The following is a 19,236-nucleotide window of genomic DNA, read 5'->3' as shown; positions in this document are numbered from 1 at the left end:
AAAACAGAAACACATTTTTACACAATTTGCTTAAATATTCCTCAACATTTTCCCCTTTTTGTCTAAATAAAAAAGTAAGGTTTTAACTCAAAAACAGTAAAACTGTATACATTAAGAACAATTATCAAGTAAGGATTACATTCACAATGTTCAGTTCATCTCTATTTGGCAAATTCAGAGAAATTATTCTATTATCTATCCTATCTTGATGGGTCTAAAGTTTTATACCTAAACCACTTTCTATTAGAACTTGTATTATCATCCTAAAAATATCTTTTTAGACCTTAAAACATTTTCTTAGATAAACAACTTAAGCTTTTATGTTTCTTAACCTTATAAATTTTACATCTCTTTTGTAAGTTTCTTTTCTGAATTTGGTAACAAGGAAAACTGTAAAAATGTAACTATCTATTCTTCAATCCCATCACAGACCCAAGAAAGATATAATATTACCTGAGTAAACAGGAAGTGCAAAGTAAGCAACTTCTAAAATTATAGAAATGACAGAAATAGCTGGCTTCCTGGACAGTTACCCAAGTTTCCTCTGCAATGTTGGGGCATCCATTATTGGCCTACAGGCCTAGAATATCTGCCAGACTTTTCTGTGAATTAGGAATTTTGAAGGACTGTGATATCTTGTCTTGGGAAAGTTCAGCAGTCACCTTCTTTTGTGTCCTTTTTGTCCAATTTGAACAGCATACTGTCAGCAGTTGAGGCATGGGCAGTTTCCTACCCAATGGCTAGTTTTGCCATGCTGAAAGCAAACTCCATGTTGGAGGTTCTTCAACGTCCATCATCCTTTTTTGGAGTAAATTGGTGCTCACTGTCTCACTATCATGAAAAACCTTATGTTATTAAAACATCTTAAATGCCATATTCTATAGATCTCTGAAGTGTTTGAAGTATTAATATATATATAATTAATAATAAATATTAATAAATATGTATCTCTGTTTGGCTTTGAAAACATACCTAACATAACTGTAAGTTTGATTGTTATAGATGACTATTAACCTGCATTTCTTTATTATCTTAAATAGCTTTCAAGGACTAGAACATGTGAAATAGCTAGGCATAGTGATAGGTGCTTACAATCTCACTGCTGTGGAGGGAGATGGGGCATATGGGACTTGCTGCCAGCCAACCCAGCCATGTCAGTGAGCCTCAGGCTGAGTAAGAGACCCTGTCTCAGAAAACAAGATGGGTTGTCCCTGTGAGATTGACCTTTGGCCTCTTCATGCACACGCGCGCACACACACACACACACACACACACACACACACACACACACACGATGACAAGGTGCAGAGTCATGAGCTTGGGAAGAGAGGGGACCTCAGGGTCCAAAGCAGAAGAGCCAATGGCATGCTCTGAATCCTGAAAGCCTCCAGTCTGAATCTGGAGACCATCCCAGGGCCCCAGAAGATCTTGATCTGTAAAATGACTACCCGGTGATTTTATACTAGTCATCCAGATGTCCAGGAAATCATGATTGATCTGGCTCCTCAGAGGCAAAGCTATAAGCACATTTCAGAGCTCTTTCAAAGTTCTCAGATAAGTATGACTTTGGACCAGAGAGATGGTTCAGTGGGTAAATGTGCTTCCTGTTACACTAATGACCCGAGTTCAGTCCCTGGAACACATACACAGTAGGAGAGAACCGACAGGCCTCCACACTCATGCCATGTGTGGATTCCTTAGGAACCATGTGTGGATTCCTTAGGAACCATGGTGCTAGGCCAGTGCCTATAGGTGGCCATCAGGCATCTTCTTGTTTTCTGAGTATTTCTAGCAGCTTTGGTTGTTCCTGCTGGTGGACAGATTGGAAGGGCAGTCTAGATTCTGGACTACTACAGCTCTGGACTATGGCTTCTTTTATTTCTTTTAAGGAACTAACTTCAGCATACCTCAATGCAGTCTGCATTGACACTGTTATTACTCTCATTATTATTATAACTAACTGATTAGTGTGTACTAGTGTGTACATGTGTATTTGTGTGTATGTGTGTGTGTGTGAGAGAGAGACAGAGACAGAGACAGAGACAGAGAGACAGAGACTGAGACAGAGATACACACAGAGACAGAGTGGATGTGCACATACCATGGCAGGCAGGTGGAGATCAGAGGATAGATTTCAGGAGCTGGTTTTCCCCTTCAAGTGTGGGTTCTTGGGATGGAATTCAGGTTGTCAAGGTTCTGACAAAGACAACCCACTGAGACAGCTTGCTGGCCCATCTCATTATTTTTTGTAGTGTTGAGGATGAGCCTAGGTATTAATCATGCTAAGCAAACACTCAACTTTACTGTACATACCCTCAACCCAGCATTATTAATTTTTGGTACAAATCCCATCTACCTGTGGTAAATAAATTGATCATGGGTGTTGATGGCCCAGTGGTAATGAGGCTGGCTAGGCTCTTGTTGTTGAGGAAAAACACAGGACTACTGGGCATTTTCTGGATGGAGTTCTTTCTCAGCTCCCCCAGAAGTCCCCACACTCTGCCTCACCCCCTCTTGTTTTCCTAATATGTCCAGTCACATTTTAATGGCTGAAATGGTTTCGAAGCTATCCCCCACAGAATCAATTTTCACCCTCAGCAAAGGGAAGCTCCCGTCCTTCAGCAAGGAGTCTACTTCAGTGATAGGTTTTCACAGGAGTCCAGAACTCAAATGTGTTTTGACTGGTGCCCTGACAGCATCGTGTTAACTTGGACACCAGAAGTGGATTTGCCGAGGAGCTTCTCCGTGAGACCGGCGCTGGAGACTAATGGAGGCTGATGGCAGGTTTCGTCAGCGAGACAGCGGTGGCCCTTAGCTAGTTAGCTGGCTGGAATATTTGGCGCTAATGGCAGGGTTTCATTGAGAATATGTGTTTCAGGGAGTAAACTAATGTGGAGCAACTAAAGGATTCTGCTTTCTCCCAAGAAAATGGTGAGCTTTGGAAGGAAGCACAGAATGCGGGCAGTATGGCAGCTGTTTTCCTCCAGCCCCAAATTTGCCACCAAGACTGCTTAACGACTGCTTTAGGGCAACAGAGGTAAAAACACTGAAACCCCCAGCTATCCATAGTGTTCAACGGAGGTATCAGAAGCTGGGAAAACCTTTAAAAGACCTTAAATGTATTACACTCGTCTCCAGAGTTCTGAACAGCATGGATGGCTTCCGCTGTTCAGAAAGCCAACAGAAACATCAGACCTCTTGGCGGCGCCCCTGGCAAGCTCCCCATTGAAGTCATCGTTTTTTGCTTTTTGTTGTGGTTACCTGACCTCCGGGAGACTGCAGCAGGCTACTGGGGAAAAAAAAAAAAAAAAAAAAAGAGGGCAGCAGACGTGGGTGTGCACATCGCCAGTTCCCGATAGCTCTCTAGCTCTCTGCCTTGGAATCAGAATAGAGTCCACTGACTTTTCTGAATTTGGTCTTCATTTTATAGATATAAGGAGATACTATTGGGCGTGGGGAGGGACTTGGATATCAACCTGAGAGCAGGACAACGTGTCTCACGGTGCATCATTGACTTGGCTGCCGGCCTGGAAATGTTTGTACTGCCATCTACCTCTCATTTTCTCAGAGGGGAGCCCTAGGACAGAGGATCTCCTTATCCTGGAACTCTTATCCTTATACTGGAAACTCTTTATCCTCAAATTTCTAGAACTAGAATGCTCCAGTGTTCTAAAATTTATAGGGCTCTTCTTGATTATGTAGGGTTTTTTTGTGGTTTTAAACTTTGATTTAGTCCAGGAATCACCCTTGCTGAGAACTTACTTACTGTGTGACATTTCATACTCAACTAAAAATTCATACCTATGATTGACATTGATTAAACAATTGCTCCTCTTTGCTTTTCCTTTTTGTTACCATGGGCAAATCCTTCTATAGCCCATCTTGATGGACCCATCCATTCATGCAGCTGGTGTGTATGCCTTGTGTGCTTGTGGATGCCCGGACACTTAAGCATCCATATGTCTCATCTATGTCTCTCTCCTGTTGCTGTGTACTTAATAGTAATGGGTTGAGATGGCTGAGCTTCAGGAAGGAAGAAGTGTGGATCTGCACATCACCGAATGGAGGAGAGCCCCTCAGGCATGCACCCTACTTCAAGTGAAAGAGAAATAGGCTAATGCTCTCTTAAGCTTGGGAGTTGGCGTTGGCTTTAATTGCTCTGAACAATAAGCTATGTGGAGAAGTTTGAGGACATATCAAAGCCTGGTGCATCTGTTCATTACTCCAACACAGCTGGAGTCTAGCAGTCAGAGGGAAGCCTCTACCATAGGCTGGGGCCTGACAGAGATGGTGTTAGCCATGATAAACTATATGTCCTTCTCAAAGCACCTGGGAGGCATGGTTTTGTGCAGGGGAGTCATGTGATCAAGACTGAATCTAAGAGATAAATGTACATTTATCACATGATGAATCAGAGTGGGGAGACTCCAGGCCAGAGACCAGGTCTAAAGGACTGCAGTGGTCAGGGCCAGCGAGAGTGAGGACCCAGACTTCAGAAATCTTCCTTACTGGTTACTCTTGTCCATTTCCTTAAGTAAAGAACAGAAGTTGGGCTGGAGAGAGGGGCTCTGGGTGTAGTACTTGCTGTCCAAATACAACAAGCTGAGTTCAGATCCCTAGCACCTACTTAAGAAAGTCGTGTAGCTGTGCTTACCTATAACCCCAGTACTAGCTGAAGCAGGGGGGCAGAGACAGGAGGGTCACTGGGGCTTATGGCTGCCAGCTTTGCTGAAAAACACTAGGCTCCAGGTGCCGTGAGATATCTATCAAGCAAATAAGGCAGAGCATGTGTCCTCTTTTGTCCTCCATGTGCATGCTCAAGGGCACATGTATCTGTACACACATGTTTATACACATATACACACAAATACTGTCACATATGAATAGGCATTGCCTTGCTCAACATTATTGGGGGTCAGCAAACTACTGCCTATCTGTTTTGCAAAGACAGTTGAGTTGGCACAGAGCCACACCCATCTGAAGACAGTTTGGTTGGCACAGAGCCACACCGATTTGTTATGTCTGATCCATGACTGTTGCCACTCTCCAATGACAGAGTTGAATGGTGGTAATGGGATTTTGTGATACACAAAGCCTTACATATTTGTTATCTGGTCATTTAAGAAAGAACATGCTGGCCCTAAACAAGACATCTTTATCAATCCCCACCCTCACGACTCAGGTAACAATGAAGAATAATGGGGAAGAAAGAATGTAAGAGCCAGAGGTTGGGGAAGAGTGTTGTAAAACAGTGTTCTAGAGCTGGCAGGACCCTTGTGCTCATGAATTCATGGGAGTAGTGGAGGCAGAGACTCATAAGTTCCCACCCTTCAGTGAGGATCTATGGGGGAAAGAGACATCTAAGTAGGTGAGAGGTTGCTGAGAGAAAGAATTGCAGCAGGAGAGATGGGCAGATGAGAGAGGGCAAGGGTGGAAATGTTTAAAATGAAAGCCTGTGGGAAACTGTCAAAGAACTAACAAAAGAAAGAAAGAGCTTGCCTATCCTTGCACTAAACTCTGTGGATGGACATTCACTGAACCACCATAACAAGTTCACACTGAACCATCACAATAAGTTCACACTTAACCATCATAACAAGTTCACACTGAACCATCACAACAAATTCACACTGAACCATCACAACAAGTTCACACTGAACCATCACAAGTTCACACTGAACCATCATAACAAGTTCATATTGAACCATTACAAGTTCACACTAAACTATCACAGTAAGTTTATACTGAACCATCATAACAAATTCACACTGAACCATCATAACAAGTTCACACTGAACCATCACAACAAGTTCACACTGAACCATCACAAGTAGTTTATACTGAACCATTACAACAAGTTCACACTGAACCATTACAACAAGTTCACACTGAACCATTACAACAAGTTCACACTGAACCATTACAACAAGTTCACACTGAACCATCACAAGTAGTTTACACTGAACCATCACAACAAGTTCACACTGAATCATCACAACAAGTTCACACTGAACCATCACAAGTTCACACTGAACCATCACAAGTTCACACTGAACCATCACAACAAGCTCACACTGAACTATCACAGTAAGTTTATACTGAACAATCATAATAAGCTCACACTGAACCATCATAACAAGTTCACAGATACTGGATTATGCCAACTAAGTGGAAATCTATTCTTACACACGGTGTAGCAGTGGTGCCATGTTAGAAGTGATTTCTTCTCTTCTCCATCCCTCTCGCTGGTGTGTTCACATTGGAATAGGAGAGGCGTGTGATTGGTGAGGTTAAGAATGGAACAGTCATTGCTTCTCTGGTGAAAAGGGCTAAAGGCTTAATGGCTGGCATGTGCTTATGGCTTAATGGCACCTATGTATGGTCTTTATTATGCCACTCACTGGAGAGCAAGACAAACCCAACACTTAATTATCCTTTTTTTTCTGACTTCCCAAATCACTCATGTGCAGATCCTAAAGTGCAGGTATGATGAGATGATTTAAAAAGCCTGCTTTGGGGCCTGGAGAAATGACTTAGAGGTTAAGAGCACTGGCTGCTCTTCCAGAGGTCCTGAGTTCAATTCCCAGCACCCACATGGTGGCTCACAACCATCTGTAATGATATCTGGCACCCTCTTCTGGTGTGCAGGCATACATACAGGCAACACATTGTATACATAATAAATAAATAAATGTTTTTTTAAGAGCCTGCTTTGGTCTTGGGTCGTGTGTATGTACAAATACACATAAAGAGGACTTAGGTCACACAGTATGTACTCAGTTTAAATTTTAACTAAGCACCTTAGCATTTGTTCTTTGTCAGTAAATGTTGAGCTACCTAATTCCTTGTACTGGTAACAGAACTGGCATTTTGATCTTTATTGGCTATTGGTGCTGATTTGGAACTTGGAATGGAGAGGACGTCCAGTTCAGGCGCTCCGTGCCAGCCCTCTGTGTGGCTCAGAGTTTAGAAGGCTCAGGCAGAAGCCCACTCAGGGGCGCGAGGAGTGGGTTAGTGTGCTGCGGAAGAAAGTTTTGGGTAGGTTGGGTCTTTCAGATTCATCTTCACAATCTGTGACATCTTTATTATTTATTTGTTTAAATCCAGCAGAGGCTATGGGAGCTAGGCTGCTGTTTTTGGCACTGGCAGCACACTGAACACAAAATAAAGGTTTTTTAGTGGGAAAAAGTTTTCTATTTTTTTTCTCGTGGGGTGTGTGTGTGTGTGTGTGTGTGTGTGTGTGTGTGTGTGTGTTATATGTGCTCATATAATTATGTGTGCGCACGTGTGTGTGGAGGCCAGAGGTCAATGTTGGATGTCTTCCTCAGTCACCTACCACCTTGTTTTCAGAGACTGAGACTCTCTGGAACCCAGGGCTCAGCAGTTAAGCAAGGTTAGCTGGCAAGAAGCTCAGGGATGTGCTTGATTGACTCTGGTTCCCTGCCATGGGCTCAGATGTGGGCCTCTGCACCTCGTTTTTCTGTGTGTACTGGAGTTCTGAGCGCAACTCCTCATGCTCTCATGGGAAGCACTCTACCTGTTGAGACACGTTGCCAGCCCCCATTTTTGTCTCTTTCTGCTTCTCTGTAGGTCAGGACATTGGACCATAGCATGCTTGGCTCCACTCAGTAACAGGAAAGAAACCGACAGTAGTATTGATCAGTTCCTTCAGACTCTGCTCTTTAATCTGTTTTGACCTGTGCGCGTCCTAGGTTCCAAGAGGAAACAATGGCAGGACTCTCTTGGTGTCATGTACTTTCCTCATCAGCATGTTTTCAGATGGCCCTCACTCCTCGCTTACGCAGTCTTCTCACTAGTGGTAGATTTTTAAAGACTGGTGTTCAGATGCAGCAGAATTTGTGAGTCGGGAAAGAGGAATAGGCCTTTAGCCACACAGGAATACCAGCCTCTTCAGTTAGATGGAGGAAAACTGGGGAATGTTTGCAACTACATCCCTGAAATATGATATAATGAATCAAAAAACTTCTTATAGATCCTTGGCTTTGATTTAGAAGTAGGAATGCACACTGTGGTATACTGAAAGAAAGGCCATTCTGATTATTCTTATGAAAGTGAAGAACTTCCTTGAGAAAAGACTGTGATCAAGATGGACTTGGTACTGAATGCCTGTATTCCCAGCACTTAGGAGGTAGAGGCTGTAGGATCAGGAGTATGGGTCATCCTCAGTCATACAGCTGAGTTTGAGGCCACCTATTCTATAAAAAACCATGTCTCCAAAGGAAAAAAAAACCAGAACACAAATGAACACACAAAAAAGAAAAGAAAAAAGGAAAGAAAAGAGAAGGGGGGTTGTGATCAGGTGGTCTAAGAATGCAGACACATAAGGAAAACTGACATCTCCACATGGCAAGGAGAGCCTGTTTTTTTTTTTTTTTTTTTTTTTTTTTTTTTTTTTTTTTTTTTTTTTTTTTTTTTTTTTTAACCACTGATCTGAAAGGAGGCTAAGGTTCTGGAGACCAGATGTTCCAGGAGAGTCTTGCTCCTCTGCAGACCGGATACTCCCTAAACTCCGTCACAGAAGTGATGGTCCAGTTGCCCCTGCTTTGGGAAAAAAGGAAGCAATATATCTGGATGATTGGCTATTGTTTTCAAGTTAAGTCTCATCAAAATCTGTGTGTACTTTTCCCAGGAGATAAATTTTATATTGCTTCAACATATGTAATAGATAATGCTTGCCAAATGTTCAAAACTTGGTGTAGCTTGAACTTGGAGGTCAATCTGTACAATCGACTTCAAATGAGGGAATGGAATCATGATGGGATCATTATCACAAATCATTTCTAGCTCAGGCCATTTTATAACAATGACCAGAACACACCCAGCTGTTGCCTCTGCTTCATAGCAGAGCATCACCTCAATGCTTGTTTCCCTCAAAATCCATGGAGTGTGGGCCTTGAAATCTCTCACCTCTGGAGCATCTGCTAACCCATGAGTGCTATCTAAATGTTGACTCTTCCGTGAGAGTCAAGAACAAGGCAGTAATAAGCCATTTATTGACCGATCTGTGAGTCAATCAGTGGTTCACACCTGCAGTCTGGTCGGTGATTTCTAAGTCTATTAGTTTCTAAGATGTCTGCCTCATTGGTTATTTTAAAAGAGCTCAATTCCATTCTCATTCCAAGGATTTTGGCAAGCTTCTGCAAAAACTGGGCGAGACTGATATGAGAGGAAAAAAGAAAAAAGAATCAGGCATATTGTTTGTCCACAGGGGACTAAGAGAATGACTGGATTCCAAGAAGGAACACAGAGAGATCTCAGGGAACAAATGAATGATGGCGCCCAACAGAGCTGAGCTGCATTAGTAAGGTGTTCTTAGTACTAGAGTTAAGGAGTTAAAGCGAAAGCCACTTGGGAGTCCTGGGGATCTGTTTGGCCAACGCTGTAGATGTTTTGAACAGATTTGGGACAGGAAAACCAGAGAAATGAGCACTGGGAAATTTAACCAGAATTAGTCAGGGTTTAGGAAAACACAGAAACTGTGGGTAGGAACACAACTGTTTAACCCCTGAGGGAAGCATCCTGGGAAGTGTATGAAAGGATAAGAGATAAGAGGGAGGAAGAGGAAGGCATTCTAGCTGAGAATGGGGCACAGGACAACAGATTTACCGACAGGGTTAGTCATCTGATGGGATGATATGCCTTGATACAGGATTATCCAAATTCAGTACTCTATATTAGAGTGGCCAAAAATAGTTGGGGTAGTGAATGGGCTTCAGGTACAGCTGTGGAAGACTCTGATCGCACTTATGAAGTAAAAGGATTTCCATAAGACCGTAGTCGAGTAGCCCAAACTAGGCAGATAGAAAAGGGAACAGAAATTTACACAATCAAAGGAAAGGCTGGGATCTTTGGTTTTGAAAATGCTTGGCCTGGTTGCACTATGGGAGGCTCCAAGGGAATTGGCAACATTAATCAGAAAGATAAATTTCTGGGCTGGAAAGGGAAGGAGAAGCAAAGAAAAGAAGGCACTGTGAACTCACTCACATCTGGAAGAGAAGGAGCTCATGGAACTTAAGGACTAGCACGGCTGGGAGGACTCAGTTCCTCTGTCTATTGGAGTCAGGAGGAGGACAGCAGAGGGAGGTGGAGCACTGGGAACCTGTAATGTCCTTCCTAGTGGGAAGATACTGCACTTAGCTGTGTTCTGGGTTACAGCTAATTACTCACGACTGGACACTTTATGAAGAAGACAAGTTTCTTTGTAGTTCTGTCCTTACAATTTATCATCTATCATCTATATCTGTCTATCTATCTATCTATCTATCTATCTATCTATCTATCTATCTATCAATCTATCATCTATCAATCATATATCTATTTATCTATCTATCATCTGCCTATCTATCTATCTATCTATCTATCTATCTATCTATCTATCTATCTTTTCAGATTGAACTTAGGGCCCTGCATGTTAATTCAATGCTCTGCCACTGTGTCCCCAACCCTGGATCCTGGTTTTAGGTTAGGCAGCCTCATTGATTCAGCTTCCCGTGGACAACATCATATTGGCAGGAGTGAGTGAGCAAGAGAGATCACATGGTGAGATAGAAAGCCAGAGAACCTCAGGAGTGGGCTTGTGCCTCCTGTAACAATCTGCTCTTCTAGGACCTATGTGGATTCCCATGAGAACAACATGACTCTTCTGAGGGCAGCACCACCAGTGACCTAACATCCTTGTCCCAAGCCTGACCTCTCAAAGGTGTCACCAACTCTCAGCAGTCTCAGGACTGCTACACTGAGGACCATGCTGCCAACACATGAACCATCAGGGGACAAACATCTAAACCATAGCAGAAGAGAACATACGTTTCTGTGTCACTGGAGTAGTAGATGTGGTTCTGTCTTCTCTTGATTATAGGGAATCAGTGGCTTAGAGGTCAAAGATGTAGAAAATTCAGTTTGGATGTGAAGCAAGCTAGCTTTCCAATCTAGATCCACCCGTTGTAAAATGAATATTGGGTTCTGCTTTGGAGGCCCAAGTCCACTTCTCACTTTGCCCAAAATTCAGTATGGAGAGATGATGAGTCCGAGTACCCAAGCTGTTGTTGTGACAGACTCTGTCCTAAGTCTTAGACATGGACTCTTTTATTTGAGCTTTTCAAGAGCCTGTGGAATTGTCATCAGTCTGATCTCACAGATAAGAATGTGAGACCCAGAGAGCTTCAGTAATGTGCTCATGATTCACATCTTGGTATTGTAAATTGGATGTAGGACTTGGGACGCCACAGATTTCGCTCTTAATGATGTCATTAATCTATGTCAGTCCACAAAACCTTTTCATTGAGGTGTTATCAGTTTGAGCTCAGGGATCTATTCAGCAGCGGGGCTTTCAAGGAAGATGCCCAACTTTCTGCTGGCTTGTTTTCTTCTTGTGGTGGGAACACGTATGCTGTCTCTCCACATTCTGCCCATCCCAGTCTCCGGGATCAGAAGGTGTTATTGAAGTGGCTTTTCTCTTCAAGCGCACAGGCTCTACACCGCACAGGGAAATCCCCGCCACCACGGCTGTCTTCTGGTAGATTGTGCATTGTCAGGTAGCTGAGTGAGGCCCGTGAGGCCCAGAGTGCAGCCGATGAAACTTTATGATCACAGTCTCCCGATTTTCCAGTGTAAGGTTATTGACCATGGGAATGGATGAGTTGGGAAAGAAAGATGTTTGTCACTTAAAGCATTCATTCAGAAGTCATTCCTTCACTCATTCATTCATTTCAGTCCACTGGCTGTCAATGGAGCACACTCTGAAATCTTTTGTGTACCAGACCTTGTGCTGATTCTGACAGAAAAAAAGAGTAATGTAGTAAGACTGACAATAGTGATGACATCAGCTAACGTCCACTCCAGGCTTACTCTGAACCCAGAATTGATGCTATGAGATCTCAGAGCCATTTGTATATCCCCAGGTTTAGATAAAAAAAAAAAAAAAAAAAAAAAAAAAAAAAAAAAAAAAAAAAAAAAAAAAAAACTGATACAGAGAAGGTAGTAATTGGCCCATGGTCACACCACTTTGCAAATGGGCAAATGAAGGAGAAACTTACCTGTGCTTGAGAAGCTGACAAAATGTAGATTAATACATGAAAAAGAAATCTATAAAGGGAAAGCATAGTTGTGGAGATGAAAAAATTGGAGATTGGATAGCAATCTACAATTAGACACATACAAATACTCTACAGGTCCTTGGGGGTGACTAGAGTTTACAACAATTTATCATAAACTTTAAAAATAGCTAGACAACAAGAATTCATAGGCTCCCGATACAGCCCCACCAAACGGCGATACAGCCCCACCAAACGGCGATGTAGCCCCACCAAACAGCGATACAGCCCCACCAAACGGCAAACGGTTAAGGGATAGAGATACCGATTACTCCTATTTCATTCCTACATACTGTATACACATACCGAGCCATCATGCCCCACACACTGGGGGATTATATATCAATTAAAAAGTAAGTAGGAGCTGTGGTGTTAGCTCAGATGAAATGCACTTGCCTTGCTAGTGTGATCCCTCAGAACCCATGTAAAAACAATCTGGGTGTGGTAGCAGGCTTTTGAAATCCCAGCACTGGGGAGATGGAGACAGGCGGATCTCTGGGCTCACTGAGACGGTTAGCCTAGCCCATTATGAAAATTCCTAGCCAATGAGAGACTCTGTCTCAAAAAATCAGTATGGAAGGTCACTGCAGGAGAGCTGAGGGAGTCCTCTGGTCTCTAGATACACAACACACATACATGTAAGTTAAATAAAAGTGAAAAGAGTTATAAAAATATCCTGGTCTTTCTGTTTAGTTCTACCCAATTTGCCAAGCATGGAGAGCCCTGGTCTCTTCCACAGAGGCTTTGGTACAGACAGCTTCGGTCTCCTGGGAACGTTCCAGACGATGAGGAGATTTGAGTTGCCTCTTGAGCTCACGTGCGGTGGACCTTGGCATGGGGGATGGGTCCAGTCCACCACACTTTGGTGATCTGGAGCATTAGCCTGGCAGGTTGGGGGCAGAACAATCATTTCCTGTCTCCTCTGCATGAACAGCATCCATTACTGCGCCTGCCCACACAGGCCACAGATGACACAGCTTCTGAGGGGGCTGATGGTGACGGTCACGGAACCTCCTGGCCTGCCCAAACACATCTTGCAGGCTTCTACTTGTCGTCTGGCCTGAAAGGTGAAGGCCCAAGCACATCCTTCTTGCAGAATCTCGCTTAATTGTCTCTTAATAGCCACTGTTCTTTTTCTCCTAACCCTGCTGCACGCAGGACCCTCAATTTCCTGTAAAGCGGCAATACATTGAGTGCAGCCTCCGTAGTGGGCGGGCCCTTGCCATGCTTCAGCATCCCCAGGAGGACGAGGCAGTCCCCCCATTTGCACAGACTGGGCGGCAGCATGTGCAGATTGATTGCTAAGTACTCATTTGCCCACTGCGGGTCTCTGGAATTGCAGATCTGGAGGTGGGATGGCAGTCCGTGGGTGGATGAGGGGTGGGTTGGTGTGCACCGCGAATGACAAGTGCCCCATTGTGTCTGCTTTTGAATGTGCTGTCCTGGAGCTAATGACACCTCTCAATTAAATTGCGGTTTTGCTCTCAGTAGCTCTGCCCCATTGTCCAGGCCACTTGACCTGTCAAGCCCAGAGGAGGGGGGTGTGGGAAAAGAATATTCCCACTCTGCTCCTGGGGTGAGAAGCCTGTTTGCATTCTGAGGGGCCCTCAACTTCTCAGAGCCTGTTCAGCCTATCTCCAGACGTAATCTTATGCAAATAAAACAAAGCTTTTGAGCTCTGGCTGTGTAGAGCTCTCTATCTGCACCCAGAGTCACTGTGCCCATAGTAATGGCTTGCCTGTGAGCCGCTATCAAGAGCGTGCGTGTTTTTCTTTCTGAGAGACGACAGTTCCCAAGTGAAAGGACACTTCAGCTCCGATAAAACTTTCCTTCTATTGTTTGAGTTTTGTGTTTGTTTTCTGGCAAAGCCCACTGCTGCCGGAGCATTGTGTGCAACGGAACATTTTTCCAGTTTTGTGTGGCGAGGCCAGCCTGGGTCTTCGGGGGGTTCTTACTAGCACTGCCTGAAGCGAATACCACAGCTCAATAGCAATTTAATATTGCAATCAGGGAGCAAACTGTGCAGTTCTGGCACGTTGTGATAATTATTAACTACATCTATTAGTGTTCCGGTTCTAGTGACTAATATTTACAAAAGGTTTCCTGTGTAGGGGAGACCTTGCCCAGACACCAATGTCTGCGTTATTCCTAAGTGACTGTCAAGGGCCCTTTGAGCCTATGCTTGTGTTCACTGTTCACAGAGAAAGCATCAATCCTGAGAAATCAGATTGCAGAAGACCTGGCTCACAAATAACCAATTCTCAGGGCGTACAACTTGCTGAGGTTTGGAGCATTTTGTGAGTTTGAGGGAAAGTTTTCTTGGGAAAAAGCATTTAATAAGTAAGGAGAGAGAGGAAGGGAGGGGGAGGGTTGGGGGAGGGTTGGGGAGGGTTGGGGAGGGTTGGGGAGGGAGAGGATGAAGAGGCAATCCAGTTTAAATGGTACATTTAGGCAAAGTCATAAAAATGCTTTCTTCTACATGCAAGTAGGGAAGTTGAAGAGCCTGTGTCTTCTCTTTGTGGGCTGATCAGGTGCCGTGAGTGCTGGGAGGCACTTCTGAGGGTGAGATGCATGGCTGTGCTCCAACCCCTACCCTTCCACACAGAGACTCAGTGAGGCAGTGGAACAGTTCACCTAGAGCAGTTGCTTTCTGTAGGCTCTGTGATCCCACCACAGTTCAAACGGTGATCCCGACACTAGTGCAGCTCCTTGTCTGCGAGGGAATGATGCGCTCCTCTCGAGTCCTCTTCAGTGGCTCTGTGCTCAGTAAATAGTGCTCAGTGTAAGGAGTCCTAAGGTAGGAAGAACAAGGCAAGCTCAGTTTTCTGAGTATTTCTCAACCTTAAACAGAACACCGCTTGATGAAAACACTGTTCTTGTGATTAACAGGCAGTGCTTTCTTTCTTTCTATTGTGTGGCACACATGTGTTCATGCACACATGCTTGCTAATGTGTGCACACACACACACACTTGCCCCTGGTGTGCTTTTTGCTAAAGGTTTGTTTATATGTATCCAGAAAGTAAAGGAGCTGGTATGTTTTTTTAAACTTAAAGATAAAAGCTAATGATGAAATTTAAAGTAACTGAAAATATATTTGAACTGGGCATGGGGTACATACTTGTCATCGTAGCACTTAAAAAGTGGGAGCAGAGGACTGGAAGTTTATCTTGGGCTACATATCACGTTTGAAGTCAGCCTGGGCTACATCAGATTTCCTCCCACTTCTCTATGTATTTCTATACATATCCAAGCAGACATGTGAATGCACTTAAGTGTACATATATACATTACACACACATGGATATTTGAGGCTCTGCATGTTTTGTTTCACTCAGAGCATTTGGGATGGTTTCATGTGTCCAAAGTCAAGATGAATGTTCTGCTGCCACAAGGCTGGGTCTCTGCCCCTCTTAAGAGCAGATGAGGAAGTGTTAACTCTCCCCCTTCTTAATTTAAAACCCTCATATATGAACTGTACCCACCCTCAGCCCCTGTGTCCTGGCCTCTAACTTATCATTTTCCCCCTTTCAGAAGGATGACACTTTAGGATGGGTCTGGGAAATCTTCCTTCTTTAGGGGACTTCCTTAGAATCTTCCTTCTATAGCTGACCAAGGAACCGGTATAAAAGGAGGAGCCTCTGAGGGTGGAGTTGATCCCTGACTCCTGGTGAATTAGGCTGAGAGGACTTGATGTGATCCTATCCTTCCTTGCCTTGCTCCCACCCCTGACTCCTTTACCTCGCTCTTTATATACCTTGAGCTTCTTCTCAAAAACTGATATGCAACATTCCCGCTGTTCAGTCTCAGGCTCTACTCTGGGGAGCCCAGGGCTTTTGTCTAATGAATATAAGTTCATTTTGTTCCTGAGTGTGTGCCCTGGAAAGTTACAAGATATTTGATTAGATTCTGATAAACTGAGTACTAAACAAATTACCTAAACCTTCATTTATCTATTCACTCACTTACTTCATTGGTGACCAAATGCTAGGTACTATATTTTGTGTGTTTTCAGTTTGCGTAAATCTTGCTATATACATATAACTTGATTAACATTTTATGAGATATAACCAATATGATACATAAAGATACAGTTTATTTATCTTTAACTGCTATGTGGTATTAATGCATTAAATAAACATAGCCAAGATTTATTTTTCATTTCCTTATTCATGAACAGATTTGAATATTCATTCAGCAGACAGGAAGCGGGCTGGCACTCAGCCTGCTTCCCCTCATCTTCCCTTGTTACTGACTAGGATGCTACACATGGGATGGTGCTGCCTTCATTTACAGTGAGTCTTCTCAATTCCCTGGAAATGCTCTCACAGACATGCCCAGAGGTGTGTCTCCTAGGTGGTTCCAGGTTCCCTTAAACAGGTATTGATCAAGATTGATCATCGTACAGGGTCTCACAGTGCAGGGGGCTTCAACTCCATGATCCTTTTGCCTCGGCTTCCCAAGTGCTAGGGTTTGGGGTACATGCTGCCACACCCGTGGTGCCTCTTCTTTACGTCATTGCCCCATGCATGTTGGGCATCCCCCTGTTGTTGTCCCTTTCCTCCTGTGTTTCCTTTCCACTGTGCCCAGGTAGTCAGTAGAGGAGAAAAGGGTCATGAACAGAGCTCTGTGTTCAGGCAGGAAAGTGGTGCACAAATGCCTTCCATCACTGGATTGGCCAGAATCCATTCATAAGACTCAGACTGAACAGCAAGGGATGCTGGGAGATGCAGTTTGCCAGTGTGACTGCAGGCAGAGAGGGAAGGGATTTGGATGCATGGCGCTGTCTCTGCCAGAGATAGGAAAGCAGAAGAGAGTGGAACAGCAGTGTTCCTACTTTATTTATTTAATATTTTTGCAATGTCCTCCTCACTTCCCTCCCCCTAGGGGAAGGAAATCTCTGTTATAAACTGCTGCCTGAGATAAGGCCAGGTTATAATGGGAGGCTGGAAGGCCAAAGTGACACAGAGTTCAGACACTTGTAGGAACCTCATCTGCTGGAGTCAGCAGGACCTGATAGATTGCCCTATACGATACTCAACGAATCTTCAACTCTCATCTTGGGACTATTAGCTAGTGTTTCCCCAAATCACAGAGAATTGGAAGCACCCCTAAGGACGGCACCAGGGTAAGGGAGGTACCCATGTTTGGGAGAAAGACAGGATGGCTCTGGAAACTTCAGACCTGTGAGCTTAACATACATACATAGGAATATCTTGGAACAAATCATTACTCCACCAGATAACACCCAAAAGGATACAAATTTTAATCGGTGTCCAGTGAAGTTCATAAGCAGATGGTAGTGCCCAGTCAATTTAATGCCCTCCCGTGACTGTTAGAGGCTGGGCGGGCCAGTGGGAAGGACCAGTGTGATCCATCTTAATTTTAGTGAAGATCTGGATATTTCAAGCAACAGCTTAGTTTGGACATGGTGGTAGGGGTTGGGGTCCACACCTTAAGGGGTGTTATCAATGGCTGCACATCAGCCAGGGGGAGGGATTGGGGTCAGGCTGTAGCCTGATCAATACCTGTATTGATGGCCTGGGTGAAGGAATTAAGACTGAGTTCAAGAAGTTTGAGCTGGCACTGAATGATGCAAGGTCGCTACTGCTTTATGAGACAAAAATAAAATTCAAAATGGCCTTGGCTCATGGAGAAAATGACTCCACAAAAATGGAGTAAAATTTGAATGAGGGTAAATATAAAGTGGTCCAGGTGCCCCTGTAGCCCCAGAACAGTCTCTTGAGTGCCTTCCTTATGCTGCTGTTTTGAGAACCAAAGTGTGATAACGGGGTGGGAGTGCCTCATCGACCACACAGTGCCATCCAGGATGAAGGTGTGTACCTATGTGAGGAAAGGTACTATTAAACGTGAGGAAATATGTCCGTTGAGCAACACTCATGGAAGCAGAGCTGTTCAGTCATGAGAAGAAGAAATGAGTTCATGAGTAGACCAATTTTAACACAGTTTTAATAAGAGCGACAATCGTTTCTTCTTTCTATTTGTGTGAAGGAAGAGCTTTGTCTCTAATGACATAGGATGACTTTCAGTTAGATGTGAGGAAGAACTTCCCTTTCTTTACAGCTGTTGTACTTGTTCAGTGTTGGACTTTCTAGTCCACTACAACCCCCTAAAAGTAGGATTTCTTCAGATCTCTAAAGCTGAGAAGAAAACTTGTCATATAGTATATGAACAAGTACTGCCTTTCAATATTTATTCAGAACTTAGGGAGGGTCATTATTCTGAAAAATCTTAAAAAATGGGAGTGACTGGACTGACCAGACGGCTCAGTAGGTGAAAGAGATTATTGGTCCCTGAAACCTGACATACACATCTGCCATAGCAAACAGGAGGTCCGTCCCCAAAGAACAAACAAATCAACAAATAAATATTTTTTGAAATAAAAAATGAAATATTTCTTCTAGGAGACTAAATGATTTTTATCAACATTGATCTTGTGATTATTATAAATATATGCTTTATGCATATGACATATGAATATTTAACAATATATTCTCACTATAATATATGATCTTAGCTTTAGATTACTAACACTCATGGATAGGACTACGGGTGAGGGAGGATATGGGTGAGGGAGGGTATGGGTGAGGGAGGAGAGGAGATAAAATATTGCTGCTTTTAGGCCTTTTTTTTTTTACCTCCTACCAACTACAGAACCCCCACACAGAACCTCCTACCAACTACAGAACCCCCACACAGGTAAGAAACAGGGTACTGACTTCCACCCTGCTAAAACTGAATCAATGTTTCACACCTCAGTTATTTGTTGCTACACTTGGTTTTCTAGAACCTGTGATCCAGGCCGTAGAAGCCAGAGCCAGTGGCTCAGAACTGAGATCTGTCCTTTGTGAATTCACAGTAAGTCTCCGACAGTGTGGGCTGGGCTAAGCAGGCCCCTGTGTTCACTGCTGTGGGGCTTTTCCTGGCACAATTAGCTGGGATTCTAGACCATTCTGCCTCTCACTGAAGCTTTTTGTTTATAGATTATTGAATAATTAGGGTACTTCCTTTATGTAACAAGCAGCATTTAATGCTTAAGTGCAGCCACAAGTTTTACTCACGAGAATTCTCAAGTTATGCCCAAAGGGAGTATTCTTCTGGGC

The sequence above is a fragment of the Peromyscus californicus genome, unplaced genomic scaffold (genome assembly GCF_007827085.1).
Source record: "Peromyscus californicus insignis strain IS unplaced genomic scaffold, ASM782708v3 Scaffold_17__1_contigs__length_78620276, whole genome shotgun sequence".
NCBI lineage: Eukaryota > Metazoa > Chordata > Mammalia > Rodentia > Cricetidae > Peromyscus > Peromyscus californicus.
Note: the sequence above shows the minus strand (reverse complement) of the source record.